Source organism: Prionailurus viverrinus, chromosome X (assembly GCF_022837055.1).
Source record: "Prionailurus viverrinus isolate Anna chromosome X, UM_Priviv_1.0, whole genome shotgun sequence".
Taxonomy (NCBI): Eukaryota; Metazoa; Chordata; class Mammalia; order Carnivora; family Felidae; genus Prionailurus; species Prionailurus viverrinus.
In genome coordinates, this window is record NC_062579.1 from 15212381 (window position 1) to 15238012 (window position 25632).

A 25632-nucleotide genomic window follows, 5' to 3' on the forward strand; every position below is an offset into this window, starting at 1 on the left:
TTGTTGTACTCTATGCTAACTAACTTGCATGTAAATTAACAAATGCATAAATAAAAATGATAAAAAAAAAGAAATGCAAGTTCTTGTGCCCTACCTTAGACCTGTCGTTTACAAACTCTGGACATGGGGCTCAGAAATCTGTTGTATTAAGGCTTCCAGGTGACTCTGACACAGTTTGAGAACCACTGCCCTAGAGAAGTCTCACAGGAGGAGGCTTGTGTGAGAGTACTCGTACCGGTGTTGTTTATCATAGCAGAAATAGTGAAATAACCTATGTGTCCGTCTGTGGGAAAATGACCCCAATGTGGCCTGTTCACACACAGGAATGCCAGACAGCAGTGAATAATGAGTGATCTAGAGCAACATGCATTCACATGGATAAAGTTCACAAGTATTGGTTGTGGGGGGAAAACAACTGGGGAAATACTATCAAGTGTGATACCATATAAAAAAGTTGAAAAGCATGCAAAAACATTCCTATGTGTTGTCTAGAGGTACATCCTTTTGTAGTGAAAGTAGGAAGACATTCATGAGAATGACAAACATCTGAATGCAGGGCGGCAGTGACCTGTTGTGGGGAGGGGAGGCTGCTCCTGCTTCAGCCCTTGCTGGTTTCTCATCCCTTCTGCGCCTCCTCTGGTCTTTGTCTTCACTCCCTCGCTTGGTGATAACATCTAATTTCATGCTTTTAAGTGCATCTCCGTGTGCTTTGTTGAATGTGGGCGATGGAACTTACAAATGCTTGCCACCCTTGGCCACGGGCCCACCTCCTCCCCGCGAGACGTAGCTTCCTCACTGGCCTGCCCACTTCTGTCCTTATCCCCCTTCAGCCTTTTCTAAATAGAATATTGCAGCCATTTTAAGATGTTTTACAATCATCTCAGGTCCCTCCTCTGCTCAGCACCCCTTATCGCTTTCCCATCTCACTCAGGATAAAAGCCAAATTAGTTGTGATGGCCCTCAGACCTCTTACTGCTGCCTTATCTCCCCTCTGTTCCAGCTGTACTGGCCTCCTTCCTGTTCCTAGAGCGCGGGACTCTGTTCTCTCCTAGCATTTATAGTAGAGGCTCTTTTGGCCTGGGAAAATTCCCCAAGTGATCTGCATGGTTCATGCTCCCATTTCCTTCAAATCTTTGCTTGAGTGCCAACTTCTCAATGAGGCATCCTACCTGCCCTCTGTAGATCCTCTCTGCTCGCCCTCGTACCCGCAGGACTCGCTAGCCAGAGAGGACAGCTCTGGAGCTGTGGCTGCCCACTCTGGGCAGGCACAGCTCATGAGAGTCGCCCTCGTGTGGTCACCTTTGGGAACGTCAGTTTCTGAAGGACTGGTGTGAGAGCTTAATAAACAGAAGTAAAACAAGCAGATGGTGGTAATATTTGATTTCTGCACTAATTTGTATAACAAAATCGGTTGTTGAATATATTTAATACTTTGAATGTCACTCCTTACTATAGAAATACTCATTGTTATCGTGAAATCATTGCTTACTTTTGTCCCCCAGCTTTATTAGGTATAATCAACGAAAAGTATATATAGTTAACATGTGCACCTTGATGTTTTGATATAGCTCCAAATTGAGAATTAAGCTGCATATGTTACATGGGAACTTAAGATTTTTGAGATATTAATGATTACTACTTATGATATGAATTATATATAAATTATAATAACAGTTGGAATAACCTATTGGGCAATAGAAAATTCTTTAGATTGTCCATTTTTTTTAAAAAAAACACACTTTTTACTTTGAGATACTTTTACAATTACTAAAAAGTTACAAAACCAGAACACATAGTTTCCATGTATCCTTTAGCTAATTTCCCTCAGCGTTACCATCTTACATAACTATAATGCAACAATCAGAACCAGAACATGAACATTGCTATACCACCATTAACTAAACTTAAGGCCTTACTGAAATATCACTAGTTTGGCCACTCAAGTTCTTTTTCTGATCCAGAATCCTATCAAGATCCCATGTTACATTTAGTCATTATTTCTTCTTAGTCTCCTACAGAGTTTGATAGTTCTTTAGTCTCTCTTTGTCCTTCATGACTTTGACACCTTTGAAGAGTACTGGTCAGTCATTTTGTGGAAGGTCCCTCAGTTTGTGTCTGTCTATTGTTTTCACGCAATAGGACTGAGGTGAATGCATTTGGGGCATGAATTTCACAGAAGTGGTGTCGTATCCTCCTTGGTGCCTCATATCACCGGGTTTGTGCTATTTATGTGACTTATTGCTGGTGATGTGAGGCTACCCTTGTTCACTTGGAGAAGATGATTTCTGCTGGGTTGTTCCACTGTAAAGTTGCTATCCTCCCTGCCAGTGTAGTTGGCAAATATCTTGGGAACTATATCTCTGAGACTCTATCTATCCTGTTTCTCTCCAGTTGTTCGTTCACTGATTTTAGCCTCCATTAATAAAACTTGTATGCAGCAAGCATCCCTGTGCTGTTTTCTCATTGCTCAATTTCAATTTCATCCCTTCCATTCGTATTAATGTGAATTCTATTGTAAAGAAGGGACCGTCCTTTCACGGGCATCTATCTGTGCAATCACATATTTTTTATAGCCTTATGAACTCATGGATATTTATTTTATTATGTGGATTCTTATCCAATGCTATCATTTTCTGTTTCATCACTCAGAGTGTTTAGCTTTGGCCATGAAGCGATCATGTGGATTTGCCGCTGGATCCTGGCGTGATAGTGCTCCTTAACTTGTTTTTCATTAACTGAAGCAAATGCCTGCCGAGCTCCTTGAGCTCCTGCATTCTCTCTGTTTCTAGAGCAAGTGGATGAGTCCCTCGCTTAGCCTGGATCCCAGCTTTTCTGTTAGGAGTTTTCAGACTTGACTTGAGCATTTCTTCTTCCGGACGGGGTCCAGAAACTGGCGGGAGTCTGGCTGGCTACAATGTAGAAACCTGACCCATCGGGGTTGGACCGGATCCAGAAACTGGAGTTGGACTAGATTACCCATTTTAAAAGAAAGTGTTCTATGTAATATTTGGTACATGCCAAAGAATATATGTAACATATTAAAACATATACATTATATTCCTATGAACCTACCACCCCCCAAGAACTAGAACATTCTCCATATCATTGCATCTGTCCATGCTTCTCCCCATCCCATTCATCTTGCTCACTATAGAGGTAACTAGTTTTCTGCTTTTTGTGCTTATCGTTGTCTTTTTCTCAAAATAAATTTTAAACCATTTGTTGATACTTATTTTTGCTTATTTTTATAGCATAATAAAAATGGTATACTGCATGCAATTTATTTTTTTTTTATTTATTTTTTTTTTATTATTTATTTTTTTTTCTGAAATTTATTGACAAATTGGTTTCCATACAACACCCAGTGCTCATCCCAAAAGGTGCCCTCCTCAATACCCATCACCCACCCTCTCCTCCCTCCCACCCCCCATCAACCCTCAGTTTGTTCTCAGTTTTTAACAGTCTCTTATGCTTTGGCTCTCTCCCTTTCTAACCTCTTTTTTTTTTTTTTCCTTCCCCTCCCCCATGGGTTCCTGTTAAGTTTCTCAGGATCCACATAAGAGTGAGACCATATGGTATCTGTCTTTCTCTGTATGGCTTATTTCACTTAGCATCACACTCTCCAGTTCCATCCACGTTGCTACAAAAGGCCATATTTCATTTTTTCTCATTGCCATGTAATATTCCATTGTGTATATAAACCACAATTTCTTGATCCATTCATCAGTTGATGGACATTTAGGCTCTTTCCATAATTTGGCTATTGTTGAGAGTGCTGCTATGAACATTGGGGTACAAGTGGCCCTATGCATCAGTGCTCCTGTATCCCTTGGATAAATTCCTAGCAGTGCTATTGCTGGGTCATAGGGTAGGTCTATTTTTAATTTTCTGAGGAACCTCCACACTGCTTTCCAGAGCGGCTGCACCAATTTGCATTCCCACAAAAGTGCAAGAGGGTTCCCGTTTCTCCACATCCTCTCCAGCATCTATAGTCTCCTGATTTGTTCATTTTGGCCACTCTGACTGGCGTGAGGTGATACCTGAGTGTGGTTTTGATTTGTATTTCCCTGATAAGGAGCGACGCTGAACATCTTTTCATGTGCCTGTTGGCCATCCGGATGTCTTCTTTAGAGAAGTGTCTATTCATGTTTTCTGCCCATTTCTTCACTGGGTTATTTGTTTTTCGGGTGTGGAGTTTGGTGAGCTCTTTATAGATTTTGGATACTAGCCCTTTGTCCGATATGTCATTTGCAAATATCTTTTCCCATTCCGTTGGTTGCCTTTTAGTTTTGTTGGTTGTTTCCTTTGCTGTGCAGAAGCTTTTTATCTTCATAAGGTCCCAGTAATTCACTTTTGCTTTTAATTCCCTTGCCTTTGGGGATGTGTCGAGTAAGACATTGCTACGGCTGAGGTCAGAGAGGTCTTTTCCTGCTTTCTCCTCTAAGGTTTTGATGGTTTCCTGTCTCACATTTAGGTCCTTTATCCATTTTGAGTTTATTTTTGTGAATGGTGTGAGAAAGTGGTCTAGTTTCAACCTTCTGCATGTTGCTGTCCAGTTCTCCCAGCACCATTTGTTAAAGAGGCTGTCTTTTTTCCATTGGATGTTCTTTCCTGCTTTGTCAAAGATGAGTTGGCCATACGTTTGTGGGTCTAGTTCTGGGGTTTCTATTCTATTCCATTGGTCTATGTGTCTGTTTTGGTGCCAATACCATGCTGTCTTGATGATGACAGCTTTGTAGTAGAGGCTAAAGTCTGGGATTGTGATGCCTCCTGCTTTGGTCTTCTTCTTCAAAATTCCTTTGGCTATTCGGGGCCTTTTGTGGTTCCATATGAATTTTAGGATTGCTTGTTCTAGTTTCGAGAAGAATGCTGGTGCAATTTTGATTGGGATTGCATTGAATGTGTAGATAGCTTTGGGTAGTATTGACATTTTGACAGTATTTATTTTTCCAATCCATGAGCAGGGAATGTCTTTCCATTTCTTTAAATCTTCTTCAATTTCCTTCAGAAGCTTTCTATAGTTTTCAGCATACAGATCCTTTACATCTTTGGTTAGATTTATTCCTAGGTATTTTATGCTTCTTGGTGCAATTGTGAATGGGATCAGTTTCTTTATTTGTCTTTCTGTTGCTTCATTGTTAGTGTATAAGAATGCAACTGATTTCTGTACATTGATTTTGTATCCTGCAACTTTGCTGAATTCATGTATCAGTTCTAGCAGACTTTTGGTGGAGTCTATCGGATTTTCCATGTATAATATCATGTCATCTGCAAAAAGCGAAAGCTTGACTTCATCTTTGCCAATTTTGATGCCTTTGATTTCCTTTTGTTGTCTGATTGCTGATGCTAGAACTTCCAGCACTATGTTAAACAGCAGCGGTGAGAGTGGGCATCCTTGTCGTGTTCCTGATCTCAGGGAAAAAGCTTTTCAGTTTTTCCCCGTTGAGGATGATGTTAGCTGTGGGCTTTTCATAAATGGCTTTTATGATCTTTAAGTATGTTCCTTCTATCCCGACTTTCTCAAGGGTTTTTATTAAGAAAGGGTGCTGGATTTTGTCGAAGGCCTTTTCTGCATCGATTGACAGGATCATATGGTTCTTCTCTCTTTTTTTGTTAATGTGATGTATCACGTTGATTGATTTGCGAATGTTGAACCAGCCCTGCATCCCAGGAATGAATCCCACTTGATCATGGTGAATAATTCTTTTTATATGCCGTTGAATTCGATTTGCTAGTATCTTATTGAGAATTTTTGCATCCATATTCATCAGGGATATTGGCCTGTAGTTCTCTTTTTTTACTGGGTCTCTGTCTGGTTTAGGAATCAAAGTAATACTGGCTTCATAGAATGAGTCTGGAAGTTTTCCTTCCCTTTCTATTTCTTGGAATAGCTTGAGAAGGATAGGTATTATCTCTGCTTTAAACATCTGGTAGAACTCCCCTGGGAAGCCATCTGGTCCTGGACTCTTATTTGTTGGGAGATTTTTGATAACCGATTCAATTTCTTCGCTGGTTATGGGTCTGTTCAAGCTTTCTATTTCCTCCTGATTGAGTTTTGGAAGCGTGTGGGTGTTCAGGAATTCGTCCATTTCTTCCAGGTTGTCCAATTTGTTGGCATATAAGTTTTCATAGTATTCCCTGATAATTGTTTGTATCTCTGAGGGATTGGTTGTAATAGTTCCATTTTCATTCATGATTTTATCTATTTGGGTCATCTCCCTTTTCTTTTTGAGAAGCCTGGCTAGAGGTTTGTCAATTTTGTTTATTTTTTCAAAAAACCAACTCTTGGTTTCATTGATCTGCTCTACAGTTTTTTTAGTTTCTATATTGTTTATTTCTGCTCTGATGTTTATTATTTCTCTTCTTCTGCTGGGCTTAGGCTGCCTTTGCTGTTCTGCTTCTAGTTCCTTTAGGTGTGCTGTTAGATTTTGTATTTGAGATTTTTCTTGTTTCTTGAGATAGGCCTGGATGGCAATGTATTTTCCTCTCAGGACTGCCTTTGCTGCGTCCCAAAGCGTTTGGATTGTTGTATTTTCATTTTCGTTTGTTTCCATATATTTTTTAATTTCTTCTCTAATTGCCTGGTTGACCCACTCATTCGTTAGTAGGGTGTTCTTTAACCTCCATGCTTTTGGAGGTTTTCCAGACTTTTTCCTGTGGTTGATTTCAAGCTTCATGGCATTGTGGTCTGAAAGTAAGCATGGTATAATTTCAATTCTTGTAAACTTATGAAGGGCTGTTTTGTGACCCAGTATATGATCTATCTTGGAGAATGTTCCATGTGCACTCGAGAAGAAAGTATATTCTGTTGCTTTGGGATGCAGAGTTCTAAATATATCTGTCAAGTCCATCTCATCCAATGTCTCATTCAGGGCCCTTGTTTCTTTATTGACCGTGTGTCTAGTTGATCTATCCATTTCTGTAAGTGGTGTATTAAAGTCCCCTGCAATTACCACATTCTTATCAATAAGGTTGCTTATGTTTATGAGTAATTGTTTTATGTATTTGGGGGCTCCGGTATTCGGTGCATAGACATTGATAATTGTTAGCTCTTCCTGATGGATAGACCCTGTAACTATTATATAATGTCCTTCTTCATCTCTTGTTACAGCCTTTAATTTAAAGTCTAGTTTGTCTGATATAAGTATGGCTACTCCAGCTTTCTTTTGGCTTCCAGTCGCATGATAAATAGTTCTCCATCCCCTCACTCTCAATCTAAAGGTGTCCTCAGGTCTAAAATGAGTCTCTTGTAGACAGCAAATAGATGGGTCTTGTTTTTTTATCCATTCTGATACCCCATGTCTTTTGGTTGGCGCATTTAATCCATTTACATTCAGTGTTATTATAGAAAGATACGGGTTTAGAGTCATTGTGATGTCTGTATGTTTTATGCTTATAGTGATGTCTCTGGGACTTTGTCTCACAGGGTCCCCCTTAGGATCTCTTGTAGGGCTGGTTTAGTGGTGACAAATTCCTTCAGTTTTTGTTTGTTTGGGAAGACCTTTATCTCTCCTTCTATTCTAAATGACAGACTTGCTGGATAAAGGATTCTTGGCTGCATATTTTTTCTGTCTAGCACCCTGAAAATCTCTTGCCAATTCTTTCTGGCCTGCCAAGTTTCAAAAGAGAGATCAGTCACGAGTCTTATAGGTCTCCCTTTATATGTGAGGGCACGTTTACCCCTTGCTGCTTTCAGAATTTTCTCTTTATCCTTGTATTTTGCCAGTTTCACTATGATATGTCGTGCAGAAGATCGATTCAAGTTACGTCTGAAGGGAGTTCTCTGTGCCTCTTGGATTTCAATGCCTTTTTCCTTCCCCAGTTCAGGGAAGTTCTCAGCTATGATTTCTTCAAGTACCCCTTCAGCCCCTTTCCCTCTCTCTTCCTCCTCTGGGATACCAATTATGCGTATATTATTTCTTTTTAGTGTATCACTTAATTCTCTAATTTTCCCCTCATACTCCTGGATTTTTTTATCTCTCTTTTTCTCAGCTTCCTCTTTTTCCATAACTTTATCTTCTAGTTCACCTATTCTCTCCTCTGCCTCTTCAAGCCGAGCTGTGGTGGTTTCCATTTTGTTATGCATTTCGTTTAAAGCGTTTTTCAGCTCCTCGTGACTGTTCCTTAGTCCCTTGATCTCTGTAGCAAGAGATTCTCTGCTGTCCTGTATACTGTTTTCAAGCCCAGCGATTAATTTTATGACTATTATTCTAAATTCACTTTCTGTTATATTATTTAAATCCTTTTTGATCAGCTCATTAGCTGTTGTTATTTCCTGGAGATTCTTCTGAGGGGAGTTCTTCCGCTTGGTCATTTTGGATAGTCCCTGGCGTGGTGAGGACCTGCAGGGCACTTCCCCTGTGCTGTGGTGTATACCTGGAGTTGGTGGGCGGGGCCGCAGTCAGACCTGATGTCTGCCCCCAGCCCACCGCTGGGGCCACAGTCAGACTGGTGTGTGCCTTCTCTTCCCGTCTCCTAGGGGCGGGATTCACTGTGGGGTGGTGTGGCTCGTCTGGGCTACTTGCACCCTGCCAGGCTTGTGATGCTGGGGATCTGGCGTATTAGCTGGGGTGGGTAGGCAAGGTGCTCGGGGGCAGGAGGGGCAGGCTTAGATCGCTTCTCCTTAGGTGATCCACTTCAGGAGGGGCCCTGTGGCAGCGGGAGGGAGTCAGATCCGCTGCCGGAGGTTTGGCTCCGCAGAAGCGCAGAGTTGGGTGTTTGCGCGGAGCGAGCAAGTTCCCTGGCAGGAACCGGTTCCCTTTGGGATTTCGGCTGGGGGATGGGCGGGGGAAATGGCGCTGGCGAGCGCCTTTGTTCCCCACCAAACTGAGCTCTGTTGTCAGGGGGCTCAGCAGCTCTCCCTCCCTTTGTCCTCTAGCCTTCCCGCTTTCCGAGCAGAGCTGTTAATTTCTGACCTCCCAGACGCTAAGTCGTGCTTGCTGTCGGAACACAGTCCGCCCGGCCCCTCCGCTTTTGCAAGCCCGACTCGGGGGCTCTGCTTGGCCGGCGAGCCGCCCCTCCGCCCCGGCTCCCTCCCGCCAGTCCGTGGAGCACGCACCACCTCGCCGCCCTTCCTACCCTCTTCCGTGGGCCTCTCGTCTGCGTTTGGCTCCGGCGACTCTGTTCTGCTAATCCTCTGGCGGTTTTCTGGGTTATTTAGGCAGGTGTAGATGGAATCTAAGTGATCAGCAGGACGTGCGGTGAGCCCAGCGTCCTCCTAAGCCGCCATCTTGCCGCAACTCCTGCATGCAATTTAAAGCTACTTTGTTTTTTAAAAAATTTTATTTTTTTAGAGAGAGCGTGAGAGCAAGCAAGCATGAGGAGGGGAGAGCAGAGAGAGAGGGAGAGAGAGGTTCCAAGCAGGCTCCACGCGCAGGCCTATGCGGGTCTCTATCTCACAACCCTGAGATCATGACCTGAGCCAAAATCAAGAGTCGGACGCCTGGCCAACTAAGCCAACCAGGCACCCCTAAATCAACATGTTTTTAGGATTCATCCTTGTAGCATGTGGCAGTGAGTTTTTCATTTTCCCTGCTGTATAATATTCCATTGCATGACTGTACATCAGATTATTTACCTAGACTACAGACTTTGTTGACAGACCTACGTGTTTTCCCACTCCAGGTTTTTGTCATTACGGACAGTGTTGCCAGTCTGTATACTCCTCTGCTTGTCCCCTGATGTTTTGGGTATATACTAAGAGTAGAATTACTGGCCTACAGGTTATGCAAATACTTAACTTTACCAGATAACATCAAATGGGTGCCAAACAGCATGTTACAGAGTACAGATGTGTTTTCATCAACTCTCATTTTCATCGCCTATTGGCATTGGTAGACTTAGTTTTCACCAATAGTGGCATTGAGATGGATGCTTCACCCGTGTTCCCACACTCACTTAACAGTGTCAGTGAATGCTTAACGGCTCCTTTGGGGATTTCAATGTGCCTAATAATATTTTGCCTCTGGGATTCACCCCTGCTCAGCCTTTTTCTTGTCTGGGAAGAGGTGATCCTATCACAGGTTTACTGAAGAAGCAGCCCTTTCAGGGTAACCCAGTGGTTTCTGGAAAGCTTATGAACACAGGGGTTTGAAATGAACAATTTGAAGCAGTGTTTTAATTAAGAGATTCAAGCTGTTTCTATTTTCCTAATGACCAGTGCTTGCTCTCATTATAAATTACATTACCAGGCAAGATGACAAGGAGTCCTTTGGGTGACTTTTTCTCTTTCTCTCTTCTTTCTGACTTTTTGGACTACAAATTAAGACAGGTGGAGTTCCTTCTTAGACATTCCCCACTGGGTTTCCTGGGAGTTCCCCTCACCCCCAACTGCCTTCTTGTTCCTTCAGTGAAGAAGTGAAAAATTGAGGTGATTTTCTGAAATGAACATCTTTATTGATTAGGGGCTGATTCTGACAGCATGTGGCCATCTGTTTAATTGGGTTTCACATCTAAGATGTAACTATACTTAGTAACGTGATTTATGAGAATTTCATTCAGTTCCCATTACCGTTTTCTGATTTATGCCACTTAAGTCCAGTTCTGCATGCAGTAGAGATTTGAGTAGACAACACAAAAGCCTATAGGTTTTTTTGTTTGTATTATTTTTGCTTTTTGTTTGCAAATTCATGCCTTTGTCCAAAACTTTATGGTTTGTGGCCATATTTCAATGTTAGAATTTTGCAGTGTGGTTGTACTTCTTATTTTTCTACCATTGTCAAGCTGGGTAGCAGTGTCTTTGGACACAGAGTGTAGTGTGACAGTAATGATTTAAGTCTACTCTGTGAGGAGTTATACAGTGGAGCCGTGGCAGAATTTAATTATATTTGAACTGATAAGGTGGTTAGAGGGGAAAATAAGGAGCTGAGGTTATTGTTGCCTCCGCTTATGTTTTCCTAGCTTTGTGATAACGACAAAACTGGTCTTCCTGCTTTTTATAGGAAAACAGTAAGGACCTTGAGTGCCACTGATTTAGTTGTATGACCCTGGCCAAGACATTTTTCCTTCCTGACCCCTCTTGTCCCCTTAGGCCATACGTTGAGGTTACCTAGTCTCACAGTCTTCGGTGATGACTTAACAAGATGGATTTGAAAAGTGCCAGCGCGTTGTCGAGGTTGGAGTTTGCCCGTAATCCCTAGGATAGCTAGCTAGTCCGTCACAGGGTGAACAGCAGAATGTGAGAATTTGTGGGGGGAGGGGAGGGGTATTTTTGACCTTTGCTTTCAAGGAATTAAAAATTAGGACAGTATTTTTATGTATTAAAAAAAAGTACAACCAAGTTGGAAAAGTGTTTGGCAGTTTGTTGATATCTCCTATTGCCCAGAAGTTCCACTCTTCATAAAGTAAGTCAATCCTTATGCCCACCAAAACACATGAACATTGAATGTTCATAAGAACAAAAACCTTGAAAGAACCTATTGTCCTTGAATAGATAGGTAAATAAATTGTGGTACAGTCCTATAATTGAATATTATACAACAATGAAGAATAAACCCCCTTCTACCTTATGTAAGCATGCCACTGACTTAATGCTTAGCGAAACACTGCATGGCTCCAGTCAGAAAGTTCAGGGCTAGGTGAATGAATCTAAGTGATGGCAGTTAAAATAATGGCTCCCTTTGTTGGGGGTACTGACTATGAGGGGGCACAGGACACATTTTCTTTATTTATGAGGGGGTTGCACAGGTGATAGTTGTATAAAATCTCATCGTGTTCTGTTAAGATTCATGCTTTTACTATATGTGTATAATACATAAACAATAACACTCCTATTCCCCCCCCCTCCGTAAAATTGTTTATAACAGCATATAGCATGCATCCACTTTTTGGGCTTGTAATAACTTACATCAGGCCAACCTCCAGAGATGTGGATCAGGGATTGGTACACTTGTTCTGTAAAGGGCCAAGTAGCAAATACTTTTGCCTTAGCAAGCCGTCTGGTCTCTGTTGTCCATTCGCAACTTTGCCATTGCAGCCACAGACAATTCATAAACAAATGATCATGGCTGTGTTTTTAGTAAAACTATTTACATGGGCCATAGTCTTCCAGCCCCTTGTGTGGAGCACGGTAAACGGATGGGCTCCAAGAGGCCTTGAAGAGTGTTCTGACCCAGATTACAAACTGCTTTGGGTCTGATCAGGTGGTAGTACCAGGAGCAAGAGGGTGGTAGGGCATACAGGTCACATTTGGCTTCCATTTCTACTACCATGGACTGAACTTTAGAATAAAATGAATTTTGTGTGCTCAGTATCAATGTGTGTCTTTAAAATGCTTCATGTCAATGTTAGTTTTTATCTTCATATGTCTTTTTTTTTTTCTGAAATTTATTGACAAATTGGTTTCCATACAACACCCAGTGCTCTTCCCAAAAGGTGCCCTCCTCAATACCCATCACCCACCCTCTCCTCCCTCCCACCCCCCATCAACCCTCAGTTTGTTCTCAGTTTTTAACAGTCTCTTATGCTTTGGCTCTCTCCCATTCTAACCTCTTTTTTTTTTTTTTCCTTCCCCTCCCCCATGGGTTCCTGTTAAGTTTCTCAGGATCCACATAAGAGTGAAACCATATGGTATCTGTCTTTCTCTGTATGGCTTATTTCACTTAGCATCACACTCTCCAGTTCCATCCACGTTGCTACAAAAGGCCATATTTCATTTTTTCTCATTGCCACGTAATATTCCATTGTGTATATAAACCACAATTTCTTTATCCATTCATCAGTTGATGGACATTTAGGCTCTTTCCATAATTTGGCTATTGTTGAGAGTGCTGCTATGAACATTGGGGTACAAGTGGCCCTATGCATCAGTGCTCCTGTATCCCTTGGATAAATTCCTAGCAGTGCTATTGCTGGGTCATAGGGTAGGTCTATTTTTAATTTTCTGAGGAACCTCCACACTGCTTTCCAGAGTGGCTGCACCAATTTGCATTCCCACAAAAGTGCAAGAGGGTTCCCGTTTCTCCACATCCTCTCCAGCATCTATAGTCTCCTGATTTGTTCATTTTGGCCACTCTGACTGGCGTGAGGTGATACCTGAGTGTGGTTTTGATTTGTATTTCCCTGATAAGGAGCGACGCTGAACATCTTTTCATGTGCCTGTTGGCCATCCGGATGTCTTCTTTAGAGAAGTGTCTATTCATGTTTTCTGCCCATTTCTTCACTGGGTTATTTGTTTTTCGGGTGTGGAGTTTGGTGAGCTCTTTATAGATTTTGGATACTAGCCCTTTGTCCGATATGTCATTTGCAAATATCTTTTCCCATTCCGTTGGTTGCCTTTTAGTTTTGTTGGTTGTTTCCTTTGCTGTGCAGAAGCTTTTTATCTTCATAAGGTCCCAGTAATTCACTTTTGCTTTTAATTCCCTTGCCTTTGGGGATGTGTCGAGTAAGACATTGCTACGGCTGAGGTCAGAGAGGTCTTTTCCTGCTTTCTCCTCTAAGGTTTTGATGGTTTCCTGTCTCACATTTAGGTCCTTTATCCATTTTGAGTTTATTTTTGTGAATGGTGTGAGAAAGTGGTCTAGTTTCAACCTTCTGCATGTTGCTGTCCAGTTCTCCCAGCACCATTTGTTAAAGAGGCTGTCTTTTTTCCATTGGATGTTCTTTCCTGCTTTGTCAAAGATGAGTTGGCCATACGTTTGTGGGTCTAGTTCTGGGGTTTCTATTCTATTCCATTGGTCTATGTGTCTGTTTTGGTGCCAATACCATGCTGTCTTGATGATGACAGCTTTGTAGTAGAGGCTAAAGTCTGGGATTGTGATGCCTCCTGCTTTGGTCTTCTTCTTCAAAATTCCTTTGGCTATTCGGGGCCTTTTGTGGTTCCATATGAATTTTAGGATTGCTTGTTCTAGTTTCGAGAAGAATGCTGGTGCAATTTTGATTGGGATTGCATTGAATGTGTAGATAGCTTTGGGTAGTATTGACATTTTGACAGTATTTATTTTTCCAATCCATGAGCAGGGAATGTCTTTCCATTTCTTTAAATCTTCTTCAATTTCCTTCAGAAGCTTTCTATAGTTTTCAGCATACAGATCCTTTACATCTTTGGTTAGATTTATTCCTAGGTATTTTATGCTTCTTGGTGCAATTGTGAATGGGATCAGTTTCTTTATTTGTCTTTCTGTTGCTTCATTGTTAGTGTATAAGAATGCAACTGATTTCTGTACATTGATTTTGTAGCCTGCAACTTTGCTGAATTCCTGTATCAGTTCTAGCAGACTTTTGGTGGAGTCTATCGGATTTTCCATGTATAGTATCATGTCATCTGCAAAAAGCGAAAGCTTGACTTCATCTTTGCCAATTTTGATGCCTTTGATTTCCTTTTGTTGTCTGATTGCTGATGCTAGAACTTCCAGCACTATGTTAAACAGCAGCGGTGAGAGTGGGCATCCTTGTCGTGTTCCTGATCTCAGGGAAAAAGCTTTCAGTTTTTCCCCGTTGAGGATGATGTTAGCTGTGGGCTTTTCATAAATGGCTTTTATGATCTTTAAGTATGTTCCTTCTATCCCGACTTTCTCAAGGGTTTTTATTAAGAAAGGGTGCTGGATTTTGTCGAAGGCCTTTTCTGCATCGATTGACAGGATCATATGGTTCTTCTCTCTTTTTTTGTTAATGTGATGTATCACGTTGATTGATTTGCGAATGTTGAACCAGCCCTGCATCCCAGGAATGAATCCCACTTGATCATGGTGAATAATTCTTTTTATATGCCGTTGAATTCGATTTGCTAGTATCTTATTGAGAATTTTTGCATCCATATTCATCAGGGATATTGGCCTGTAGTTCTCTTTTTTTACTGGGTCTCTGTCTGGTTTAGGAATCAAAGTAATACTGGCTTCATAGAATGAGTCTGGAGGTTTTCCTTCCCTTTCTATTTCTTGGAATATCTTGAGAAGGATAGGTATTATCTCTGCTTTAAACGTCTGGTAGAACTCCCCTGGGAAGCCATCTGGTCCTGGACTCTTATTTGTTGGGAGATTTTTGATAACCGATTCAATTTCTTCACTGGTTATGGGTCTGTTCAAGCTTTCTATTTCCTCCTGATTGAGTTTTGGAAGAGTGTGGGTGTTCAGGAATTTGTCCATTTCTTCCAGGTTGTCCAATTTGTTGGCATATAAGTTTTCATAGTATTCCCTGATAATTGTTTGTATCTCTGAGGGATTGGTTGTAATCATTCCATTTTCATTCATGATTTTATCTATTTGGGTCATCTCCCTTTTCTTTTTGAGAAGCCTGGCTAGAGGTTTGTCAATTTTGTTTATTTTTTCAAAAAACCAACTCTTGGTTTCATTGATCTGCTCTACAGTTTTTTTAGTTTCTATATTGTTTATTTCTGCTCTGATGTTTATTATTTCTCTTCTTCTGCTGGGCTTAGGCTGCCTTTGCTGTTCTGCTTCTAGTTCCTTTAGGTGTGCTGTTAGATGTTGTATTTGGGATTTTTCTTGTTTCTTGAGATAGTCCTGGATTGCAATGTATTTTCCTCTCAGGACTGCCTTTGCTGCGTCCCAAAGCGTTTGGATTGTTGTATTTTCATTTTCGTTTGTTTCCATATATTTTTTAATTTCTTCTCTAATTGCCTGGTTGACCCACTCATTCGTTAGTAGGGTGTTCTTTAACCTCCATGCTTTTGGAGGTTTTCCAGACTTTTTTCTGTGGTTGATTTCAAGCTTCATAGCATTGTGGTCTGAAAGTAAGCATGGTATAATTTCAATTCTTGTAAACTTATGAAGGGCTGTTTTGTGACCCAGTATATGATCTATCTTGGAGAATGTTCCATGTGCACTCGAGAAGAAAGTATATTCTGTTGCTTTGGGATGCAGAGTTCTAAATATATCTGTCAAGTCCATCTGATCCAATGTGTCATTCAGGGCCCTTGTTTCTTTATTGACCGTGTGTCTAGATGATCTATCCATTTCTGTAAGTGGTGTATTAAAGTCCCCTGCAATTACCACATTCTTATCCATAAGGTTGCTTATGTTTATGAGTAATTGTTTTATATATTTGGGGGCTCCGGTATTCGGTGCATAGACATTTATAATTGTTAGCTCTTCCTGATGGATAGACCCTGTAACTATTATATAATGTCCTTCTTCATCTCTTGTTACAGCCTTTAATTTAAAGTCTAGTTTGTCTGATATAAGTATGGCTACTCCAGCTTTCTTTTGGCTTCCAGTCGCATGATAAATAGTTCTCCATCCCCTCACTCTCAATCTAAAGGTGTCCTCAGGTCTAAAATGAGTCTCTTGTAGACAGCAAATAGATGGGTCTTGTTTTTTTATCCATTCTGATACCCTATGTCTTTTGGTCGGCGCATTTAATCCATTTACATTCAGTGTTATTATAGAAAGATATGGGTTTAGTGTCATTGTGATGTCTGTATGTTTTATGCTTGTAGTGATGTCTCTGGGACTTTGTCTCACAGGGTCCCCCTTAGGATCTCTTGTAGGGCTGGTTTAGTGGTGACAAATTCCTTCAGTTTTTGTTTGTTTGGGAAGACCTTTATCTCTCCTTCTATTCTAAATGACAGACTTGCTGGATAAAGGATTCTTGGCTGCATATTTTTTCTGTCTAGCACCCTGAAAATCTCTTGCCAATTCTTTCTGGCCTGCCAAGTTTCAAAAGAGAGATCAGTCACGAGTCTTATAGGTCTCCCTTTATATGTGAGGGCACGTTTACCCCTTGCTGCTTTCAGAATTTTCTCTTTATCCTTGTATTTTGCCAGTTTCACTATGATATGTCGTGCAGAAGATCGATTCAAGTTACGTCTGAAGGGAGTTCTCTGTGCCTCTTGGATTTCAATGCCTTTTTCTTTCCCCAGTTCAGGGAAGTTCTCAGCTATGATTTCTTCAAGTACCCCTTCAGCACCTTTCCCTCTCTCTTCCTCCTCTGGGATACCAATTATGTGTATATTATTTCTTTTTAGTGTATCACTTAATTCTCTAATTTTCCCCTCATACTCCTGGATTTTTTTATCTCTCTTTTTCTCAGCTTCCTCTTTTTCCATAACTTTATCTTCTAGTTCACCTATTCTCTCCTCTGCCTCTTCAAGCCGAGCTGTGGTGGTTTCCATTTTGTTATGCATTTCGTTTAAAGCATTTTTCAGCTCCTCGTGACTGTTCCTTAGTCCCTTGATCTCTGTAGCAAGAGATTCTCTGCTGTCCTGTATACTGTTTTCAAGCCCAGCGATTAATTTTATGACTATTATTCTAAATTCACTTTCTGTTATGTTATTTAAGTCCTTTTTGATCAGCTCATTAGCTGTTGTTATTTCCTGGAGATTCTTCTGAGGGGAGTTCTTCCGCTTGGTCATTTTGGATAGTCCCTGGCGTGGTGAGGACCTGCAGGGCACTTCCCCTGTGCTGTGGTGTATAACTGGAGTTGGTGGGCGGGGCCGCAGTCAGACCTGATGTCTGCCCCCAGCCCACCGCTGGGGCCACAGTCAGACTGGTGTGTGCCTTCTCTTCCCCTCTCCTAGGGGCGGGATTCACTGTGGGGTGGTGTGGCTCGTCTGGGCTACTTGCACCCTGCCAGGCTTGTGATGCTGGGGATCTGGCGTATTAGCTGGGGTGGGTAGGCAAGGTGCACAGGGGCAGGAGGGGCAGGCTTAGATCGCTTCTCCTTAGGTGATCCACTTCAGGAGGGGCCCCTCTTCCGTGGGCCTCTCGTCTGCGTTTGGCTCCGGCGACTCTGTTCTGCTAATCCTCTGGCGGTTTTCTGGGTTATTTAGGCAGGTGTAGATGGAATCTAAGTGATCAGCAGGACGTGCGGTGAGCCCAGCGTCCTCCTAAGCCGCCATCTTGCCGCAACTCCCCTCTTCATATGTCTTAAATCATATTAAAGAATTAGTTTAAACAAATAAAATGTTGACTTGAAAACAAGCAAGGACTAAGGACTAAGATCAATGATATTATTACCTTTGTTGTAATACACAAGAGATTTGGTTACCTGAGTTTAATCACAGATATTCTGCTAAAGAAGATAAGCCTTTGACCAGAGGCTGGGCTTAGGCTGTCATCAAACTATAGTATTAGTCCTGAAATCAAACATAGATTTGTTTTGCTGTTAAGGAAATGATGATGTTTCAAACTGAGAGAATTTCTCATACTTTGTTGACTCTGCCTAAAACCATAAAGTAGAAGCCACGTTAGCAAATACTCACTCACCTGTGGCCTCTAGTGGAATTTAATGAAATTAAATTCCTGCATCCATTTGACACTCTATTTGGGGACAATTTGGGAATAGTCTTTCATGGTTTTGGAGGTAAGAGGGAGGAAACTGCAGTGGTTACCTAATCCAAATTTCTCATTATCTACAAGAGATTCTGACACTCATGGTAATTCTTCATACTTTTTTCTACTTTGTCACTTAGTATTTATGGATCCCCCAATAATTCTGATTTCTTCTCAATGTTCACGCCGCTGTGTGGTCCCCTCCAACAATGTATAAAGCTGACCCCTGTAGCTAATGGGATACTGTGGAAATGATGGAGTATGACTTCTGAGGCTAGGTCATAAAAGACATTGTGGCCTCTGCTTTGCTTTCTTGGATTGATCACTCTGGGAGGAAGTCAGCACGGATGTCATGAGGGCACTCAAGAAGCTGGTGGAGAGGTCCACTTGTGAAGGACCTGAGGCTTTCTGCCCATAACCAGTACCACGTGAGCACACCATCTTGGAAGCAGATTCTTCAGTCCAGCCAAGCTTTCTGATGACAGCATCCCAGGCTGGCATCTTGAGAGCAACCTTGTGAGAGACCCTGAGACAGACCACCCATAGAAGATGTTTCTGAATTCTTGAGTCAGAGAAAGTGTGAGATATTAAATGTTTACTCTTTGGAGCCATTATGTTTTGGAATACTTTGTTACAGAGCAAGAGATAACCAATAGAGATGTTACAACTTGATAGATACTGAGTTTGGTGCTAGGTTGTATACTATAGTATACTGTAGTAGTTAAGAGAGTGGGCTTTGATTTTGAATCCTGGCTGGGCCACTAATAACTTGGAACCTTGAGTAAGTTACCTAATATCTTTATGCCTCAGTTTAATTATCTCAAAGTAGAGGTAATAGTAGTGACTTTCCTATAGAGTTGTCATGAAGATTAAAGGAGATAATATATATATACAGCAAATGAAAGACTGGTTTTCAGTGGGTATTCAATAAGTCATAGCCATTAAGAGTCCTTGCTTTTGAGGAGTTGGGAGAGACAGAAATGTGACCAGTCATTTATATGACATCATGAGTGTGCAACAGAAAGGTGTGCCATGCATCGTGAGAGCCATGGAGGAAGGGTAACTAATCTGGGGAGCAGAGATGCGCTTCATGGTGACAGTGATGTTTGGGTCAGCATCGAAAGGACAAAGACATTTTCTAGGCAAATAAGGAGGTTGGGCCATGCAGGAAGGAAAGCTGCTGGTGCAAAGGCGACAGATAGCAGAGGCTGGCAAGTAAAATCCCTAGAGTGGTGAGATGGGCACACATGCTGGGGCACAGGCTGCTTGTGCAGGAGAAGGAATCATGGAAGATGGCATGTGGAACAAGTAGATGAGGGCCTTGGAAGCCATATTGACAAGCAGGCTACAGGGAGCTAGGACAGTTCTCTTTGAGAGGCAAGAAATTTAAGTTCTGCTTTCTTAGTCTTAAAGCTCAAGGCATCCCTTGGAGAGGGAGAAGACTGAGGTCGCTCAGACCAGTTAGGATTTTGGCAGACAGTTCAAGAGCGGGATGGGGGAGAGTCTTAATTTAGGCAGTGGCAGTGATCCGAGGGAGTAGGGAGCAGATAAATTAAATCCGGAAAGATTGCTTTCAAATAACTGTGCAGTGGTAATACAGGTGGCAGTTTTCTAACTTTTCCACTGAGGCTTGAAACGGAGCACATAAAATGGAGATAACTGTTCTCTGCAGCCCTTCTTCACCAAGAGCTGTTAATATGCCAAGCATTGCAACAGATACTTGAACATATCTCTAATCTTCACGGTAGCTCTATACACTTGGTATTGTGGGTCCATTTTATAGAAGAGGAAATTGAGGGTCAGACAGGCTAAGTAACTTCCCCGAGACCACACAACTAGAATATTGCAGAGTTGGGAGTATAACCCAGCTTCTCTGCTTTCATGTTTTTAATCTTCATCCTATGCTATTCGTTACTGCATCAGAAAGTGAGAATTACGTGAAATGATACACGTGAGTGCACTCTGAAAAGGTGAAGAGCATAATATGTGTTAGAGTATATATCATCGTTATGTCATACCCTCACTCATGTGGTGGGGAGATTGTTTCCATTTGGTATGGGAATAAGACACTACAAGATGTGGGTACCCATAGGAGTTGGGGGTCAGAAGGTCGGATGGTTCCCAGATCTTGCTGATGCCACGTCCCAAGGGGCTGAGGCATGGACCAGCAGGTTATGATTGGCAGCTGGAACACAGCTGCTCTCTGCAGGCCCTTTGGCTGTGCCCATAATCTCCACACATCCTTGGATTTGGGTAGAGTGGAACAGGTGTTACTTGAGAGATGCCATAAGCTACCTTAAAAAGAATATTTAGATGTACTGTCCAAAAGGTTTTACTTCATAAGATGGACTAAGGGATTTAAAAAGTTTTGTTAAAGGAGCTGAAGTTGTCATAAACAAACTTAGAATAGGTTGCAAAATTGCAAGATGATGCACTTAGCAAGGTTGTGGGATACCTGTTAGAATTATTTTAAGACGCTCTTGTCCTGCTCTAGTCAAGGACTCTGGAGTTCCTAATACAGTCTGTCTCTGCCCCATCCCCCCTGCACCCTGACTCTGAGGCCTGACCAAGGAGGCAACTAACAATGACATTCTGGGCACTGCCACTGGAGGACAGAGGTGCCCTCAGCTGGGAAGCCCTGCCATCTCATGGCCTTCCCATTACTGTGGTGACTCCCAGGGGACCAATGCCTGGAGGGACATACATTTGACACCTGCAGGGAGCTTCTGAAAACATACTCGTGGGGCAGGACAAATGCTGTTTCCAGACACAGGGCTGTGCAGCTTCGCTGCAGGGCTGGTAGCAGAAAGCATGGGACGATTATCACAGTCAGTCTGATTAAAGAGGTGGGGTGTGAGTGGGACACTCACTGGGAGTAACCTGGATGTGAGCCAGAGCGAAGTGAGCATCAGGAAGCTGGCAGAAAGCCACAGTGATGGGAGGCAGGGAGTCAGGGAGAAAGCTCACTCGTTTATGTACATGGTCACAACCTCACTGGTCCTCCTTTGAAATAGTCAGTAAATCTTTCACCCTTATTACGAAAGTAGTTAACATTTATTGTAGGAAATCTAGAGAATTTTTAGCTAAGCTAAAAAAAATTTTCCAGCAAAAAGTATTCTTTTTTTAAAGTTTTAATTTTAATTCCAGTTAAAATACAGTGTTCTATTCCTTTCAGATTTGCAGTATAGTGATTGGACACCTCCATACATCACCTGGTGCTCATAACAAGTGCCCTCCTTAATGCCCATCACCTGTTTCACCCTCCCCACAGGCCCCTGCCCCCAGAAACCATCAGTTTGTTCTCTATAGTTCAGAGTATGTTTATTGCTTTGCTTCTCTCTTCTGCTATTTTTTCCCTTTGCTTGTTTGTTTTTTTAAATTCCAAATATGAGTGAAATCATATGGCATTTGTCCTTCTCTAACTGACTTATTTCCCTAAGCATTATACTCTCAAGCTCTATCCATGTCATTGCAAATGATAAGATTTTATTCCTTCTTATGGCTGAATAATATTCTATTCCAGTGTGTGTGTGTGTGTGTGTGTGTGTCTTCTTCATCATTCAGTAGACACTTGAGCTCCTTCCATATCTTGGCTATTATAAATAATGCTGCTATAAACACCAGGATGCATGTATCCCTTTGAATTAGTGTTCTTGTGTTCTTTGGGTAAATACCCAGGAGTGCGATTGCTGGATTGTAAGGTACTTCTATTTTTAACTTTTTGAGGAAATTCCATACTGTTTTCTGCAGTGGTTGTACCAATTTGCATTCCTACCAACAGTGTAAAAGTGTTTGTTTTTCTCCACATCTTCCCAAACACATATTATTTCTGGTGCTTTTGATTTTAATCATTCTGACAGGTGTAAGGTAATACCTCATTGTAGTTTTGATTTGCATTTCCCTGATAAAGAGTGATGTTGAGCATCTTTTCATGTGTCTGTTGGCCATGTGTATGTCTTCTTTGGAGAAGTGTCTATACATTCCTTCTGCCCATTTTTAATTGGATTATTTGTTTTTTGGGTGTTGAGTTGTATAAGTTCTTTATATATTCTGGATATTAACCCTTTGTTAGATATGTCACTTATACATATCTTCTATTCTGTAGGTTGTCTTTTAGTTTCCTTTTCTGCGCAGATTTTTATTTTGATGTAGTCCCAATAGTTTATTTTTGCTTTTTTTTCAATATGTGAAATTTATTGTCAAAATGGTTTCCATACAACACCCAGCGCTCATCCCAAAAGGTGCCCTCCTCAATACCCATCACCCCCCCTCCCCTCCCTCCCACCCCCCATCAACCCTCAGTTTGTTCTCAGTTTTTAAGAGTCTCTTATGCTTTGGCTCTCTCCCACTCTAACCTCTTTTTTTTTTCTTCCCCTCCCCCATGGGTTTCTGTTAAGTTTCTCAGGATCCACATAAGAGTGAAAACATATGGTATCTGTCTTTCTCTGTATGGCTTATTTCGCTTAGCATCACACTCTCCAGTTCCATCCACGTTGCTACAAAGGGCCATATTTCGTTCTTTCTCATTGCCACGTAGTACTCCATTGTGTATATAAACCACAATTTCTTTATCCATTCATCAGTTGATGGACATTTAGGCTCTTTCCATAATTTGGCTATTGTTGAGAGTGCTGCTATAAACATTGGGGTACAAATGCCCCTATGCATCAGTACTCCTGTATCCCTTGGGTAAATTCCTAGCAGTGCTATTGCTGGGTCATAGGGTAGAACTATTTTTAATTTTCTGAGGAACCTCCACACTGTTTTCTATTTTTGCTTTTGTTTCCCTTCCCTCAGGAGACTGATCTAGAAAGAAGTTACTATGGCCAGTGTCAAAGAGGTTACTGCCTGTGTTCTCTAGGATTTTTATGGTTTCAGGTCTCACATTTAGGTCTTTGATTTAGGGATATTGGCTCATCAGCTGGTTTTGGTATCAGGATAATGCTGGCCTTATAGAATGAATTTGGAAGTTTTCCTTCCACTTGTAATTTCTGGAATAGTTTGGGAAGAATAGGTATTAATTCTTCTTTAAATGTTTGGTAAAACTCACCTGTGAAGCCATCTGGTTTTGGGCTTTTGTTCTTTGGGAGATTATTATTATTATTATTATTATTACGGATTCAATTTGTTTGCTGGTTATTGGTCTGTCCAAATTTTATATTTCTTCCTGTTTCGGTTTTGGTAGTTTATATGTTTCTAAGAATTTATCCATTTTTTCTAGATTGTCCAATTTGTTGGCATAGAGTTTTTCATAATATTCTCTCATGATTGTATGTCTGTGGTATTGGTTATGATCTCTCCTCTCTCATTTGTGATTTTATGTATTTGAATCCTTTCTCTTTCTTGATAAGTGTGGCTAGACATTTATCAGTTTTATTGATTTTTTTTTTTTTCAAAGAACCAGCTCCTGGTTACATTGATCTATTCTTTTTTTTTTTTTTTTTTTTTTTTTAGTTTCTATGTCATTTATTTCTGCTCTGATCTATATTATTTCCCTCCTTCTGCTGGTTTTAGGTTTTGTCTTTTGTTGTTTTTCGAGTTATTTTAGGTGTAAGGTTAGGTTGTTTATTTGAGATTTTCCTTGCTTCTTGAGGTCGGCCTGTATTACCACATAGTTCCCTCTTAGAACCTCTTTTGCTGCATCCCAAAGATTTTGGACCTTTGTGTTTTCATTTTCATTTGTTGCTATGCATTTTTAAAATTTTCTTATTTGATTGCCTGGTTGACCCATTCATTGTTTAGTAGCATATTGTTTAAACTCCATGTATTTGTGATCAGAAAAGAGGCATGGTATGACTTGGTTCTTCTTGAATTTGGTGAGGCTGGTTTTGTGGGCTAATATGTGATCTCTTCTGGAGAATGTACCATGTGCACTTTAAAAGAGTATGCATTCTGCTGTTTCAGGATGGAATGTTTTGAGCATATCTGTTAATTCCATCTGGTGCAGCGTGTCATTCAAAGTCATCGTTTCCTTGTTGATTTTCTGTTTAGATGATCTGTCCATTATTGTAAGTGGGGTGTTAAAGTTCCCTACTATTATTGTATTATTATCGATTAGTTCCTTTATGTTAGTAACTGTTTTAGGTATTTGGGTGCTCCTACGTTTGGTGCATATTTAGAATAGTTATATCTTCTTATTGGATTGTCCCCTTTATTATTAGATAGTATCCTTTTTTTTTTTTGTCTCTTGTTACAGTCTTTGTTTTAAACTCTATTCTGTCTGATATAAGTATTGCTACCCTGGCTGTCTTTTCACTTGCATTTGCATGATTAAAGCTTTTCCATCCCTTCGTTTTCAATGCACATGTGTCTTTAGGTCTGAAATGAGTTTTGTAGGTATCACATAGGTGGGTCTTGCTTTTTTATCCATTCCATCACCTTATGTCCTTTAATTGGAACATGTAGTCCATTTACATTCAAAGTAATTATTGATAGATATGTATTTATTGCCATTTTATTGTTTTGCGGTTGTTTCTGAAGATTTTCTCTGATCCTTTCTTGTCTCTCTTGCATGTTTTTAAGGTAAGAAGTTTTAAAGTTTGTTTCACCCTTTAAAGATTTTGTTGAATACCTCTCAAACTTACATTTATCTACACATTTCAAAATTGAAACTAAATATGTACTCATCAAATACTGCTTTTCCTTCACTGAACATTGTAACATGATTTTTTTCCCCATTTACTCCTTGTAATTTTAAGTCATCATATATAGTATTCCACCAAATGAAAACACCTTGATTTCTTTAGTTATCTACTAATAGACACGTGGGCTGTTTGTTTCTCTATTTAAAAAAAAAACTCTGATAAGTTTTGGGTCTCTGTTTTTGTGCAAATCTGAGTTTTTTTCTCTAGGGTAAATTCCTAGATGTGGAGGAATTACTGAGTCAAATGGTACCAGTATAAGGGTTTTTAAATATAGCTTACCTGACTTCTCTTCAGAAAAGTGGTACCAATTTATATTTCCATTAACAGTAGATGAGATGGTTTTCTTTTACTGAGTTATTCATTGTCAAGATGCTGTTGGAGGAGATGAAACTTTTTTTTTTTTTGTCGAATTGACCTAAGGGAAAATGTTAGTCATGTGTTAATTCTTTTCTTTAATGTTTATTTATTTTTGAGAGAGAGAGAGAAATAAAGAGAGCACACACAAGTAGGGGAGGGTCAGAGAGAGGGAGACACAGAATCTGAAGCAGGCTCCAGGCTCCGAGCTGTCAGCACAGAGCCGGATGTGGGGCTTGAACCCACAAACTGTGAGATCATGACCTGAGCTGAAGTCAGATGCCTCACTGACTCAGCCACCCAGGTGCCTCAGTCATATTTTCATTCTTAAGACTATTATCGTAAACCCAGATATGGATCAATGAACCCAGACAAGTATTTTCTGAGAACCTGCTGTTATTTCCAGGCCT

General features: G+C 40.9%; 1 protein-coding gene across 2 annotated transcripts in view; it reads left to right on the forward strand.

The window, feature by feature from the left end:
- PHEX (phosphate regulating endopeptidase X-linked) overlaps positions 1 to 25632 on the forward strand; it is a 237854-nt gene that overhangs the window by 174777 nt on the left and 37445 nt on the right. The window lies entirely within an intron of this gene.